This window comes from Gobio gobio (genome assembly GCF_949357685.1).
Source record: "Gobio gobio genome assembly, chromosome: 22".
Classification (NCBI taxonomy): Eukaryota; Metazoa; Chordata; class Actinopteri; order Cypriniformes; family Gobionidae; genus Gobio; species Gobio gobio.
The window spans coordinates 14711765-14714332 of NC_137118.1; the positions used below are offsets into that span (position 1 = coordinate 14711765).

Sequence of the window (2568 nt, forward strand, 5' to 3'; positions counted from 1 at the left end):
CTAAAATAAACTGGATTCATTTACAGTTTTATCTAATTGCTTACACACAATTTCTGAAAATATGGCTCCATTTCTTGTAACTCTACACACAAAACATCAGACATCTCTTGCAAAAGCAACACTTTGTGCAAAACTATTTTAACTATTTCCAAAAATGTTGTTTTTGCATATATCTAACTACACACAATGCACAACTGAGGAATTTACAGTTGAACTGAAATCAACTGAACTGAATCAACACTGAAGTCACTTGAGCTGAATATTGACACTATATTGGCTTGTTAGAGCCGGTTTACAGCAGAATTTGTTTTGAACTTGTTACTGAAGCTGCTATGAAACAATATATTTTGTTGTATGCATATTCTTTCTTTCTCAAACCTTAGTTTTGATTTCTAAGTGATCAATTTATGTATAAGTGTTTTCACACATGATCATTGGCTGTATGGGTCCTCAGTAAATGAATGTGGCATTTAAATGGCAAAAGTTATTCTTGTCTCTATAACTTATGGCTTCCTAAAGACACGTTTATGGGTAAATAAAATATTAATAATATAAATAAAATGAATATCAAAACATATTTTAAATATAATGAAGTCATTTTATTATAGCACTCATCAGATGTTCCTGGAAACAAAACAGAGACAGAACAGTATAAACAAACTATACAACAAACTAAACACCAAATTACAAAAACATTATTATGTGAAAGTGAATAAAGTTGTGTGTGTTTTCAGTTATAAATATGTGCTGTGTAAATTAGCCTATACTTTTAGAAATTATATATAGCCTAACTTTAAAAAACAAACAATAACCCATATAGATAAATTATAATAATTGTATAATATTAAGCATTTACTTAATATACATTGTAACATTAGGCTACTTTACTCTAGCACAGTAGTCAGTTAAGCAATTAATTAATATCTTATATTAATCTGTATGTAGCCTAAGCTACATCTAAAGGTAAGTCTGCTTTAAAAAAAATATTACACTTCGACATGTACAGAATGTGCGCGTTAAGAAACACGTTCAAATGTGTCTTCTTAACATGTTAAAACTGTGCGTCGACTGTGCGTGTATGCCTGTTACACGACCAGAATGTGCGTGTCTACACCATGGGTCTACACATACAGAAGACACACGTAAAAAATTGCTGCGTTGAAGCGGAAAACAGGGCGTGTTGAAGGTTGAAACGATTATAAGTCACGCGTTTCGTATAAAGAGATTTGGCCCCGGGCGCGTTCCTTATTATAGCCCTAGTCCAATGAGGTGCGAGGTCGAGGTCATGGCCATGACGCGTAGAAGACGAGCTTTAAACTTTTTTTTATGTTTTTTGCTGCTTTCCTTTTTCGTGATCAACAATGACAGGACACCGTCTTCAACTCAATCTCTGCATGGACGCGACGAACTTTTTGGACTCATTTTCAGGAGGCTGTCTTCGTCTTCATAACTCTGAGGCAAACTGCAGTCGCTATGAACCAGAGCATGGGTAATGTAACGTTACGATTTAAAGAATATGCTTTTATTCAGCTGTATAAGGAAATGGATGCGTTAATAGATCCGAGCTTAAAACTGCACATTTTGTTTACACAGACTATCCTCGCCTCATAACGAAGCCGTGACCTCTTATCTGCTTGGAGCGATTTCCGCGAGTCCAGATTTAACCGCTGATCATGACGACATTGTGTGTAAGTAACTTCTAATGTGTTTCTCATTCCTTGTTTAATTTTAACGTGACTGTTTTTATTAATACCAGTCTCATGTAATTGTTTTCCAGCTGCCTGTAAGACGTATTATGAATCGACACGCTGGAGCTTCAGATACAAACAACCTGAACTTAACGTTACATAGCAGGCGGAAACTGCGAAGTTTAGCTCGGAGTCGATCAAGAAGAAAAAGGGTAAGATTTATTATATTAGATCCGTTTTTTGTCAATGTGAGTATTTTTCAGGTTGCTTATTGTCTTTATGGATTGTATTACAGTTGCTGGAAGCGAGAGAGTGCTGGATGAGGATGAGGTGGACGTTTGGAAGTCCGCGACCATTGAACTCATGTTTGACGAGGAAGACGGCTTTGTTGACGGGGTGTCTGGATGGATTGTGCGGCCACCGCCCTCTCGCAGCCTGGAGCACGCCGAACTCTACATTACATTACGAGACATTACTGCTGCACTGTACATAGTTGTGTGTTTAACAATAAAGCTCTTTCTTTAAGTAAACCGCTGTGTTTTATAAATGAAGCCCTTTCTCTTGAATGAACAGCTGTATGCTTATAAATGAAGCCCCTTGTTTGAATAAACGGCACGGTCCGTATAATTTTCCCATATATTCCTTGATGGTATGAATACATCATAGCACAATAACATTAATATGAAACAAATTATTACAACATAAATTATATATTTATTATTATTATTGGGGTTTACATTTATAATGAGCCAGGGGGACCAATAATGATTGGTTTGCAGTGATCTGCCAACCAATCACGAGGGATTTTTCTTTTTTAAATGTAGTGGCTTCAGCCAATAGTGAGTGAGTAAATTCAAGTCTGGCCGTTGACTCTCTGGTT

General features: G+C 36.2%; 1 long non-coding RNA gene across 1 annotated transcript; it reads left to right on the forward strand.

The window, feature by feature from the left end:
• Window positions 1-1026: 1026 nt before the first annotated feature.
• Window positions 1027-2107, forward strand: LOC307118322. The gene is made up of 4 exons (XR_013815527.1): window positions 1027-1489; window positions 1594-1688; window positions 1778-1900; window positions 1984-2107. It is a non-coding gene; the product is annotated as an uncharacterized lncRNA (long non-coding RNA).
• The last annotated feature ends 461 nt before the right edge of the window (window positions 2108-2568 follow it).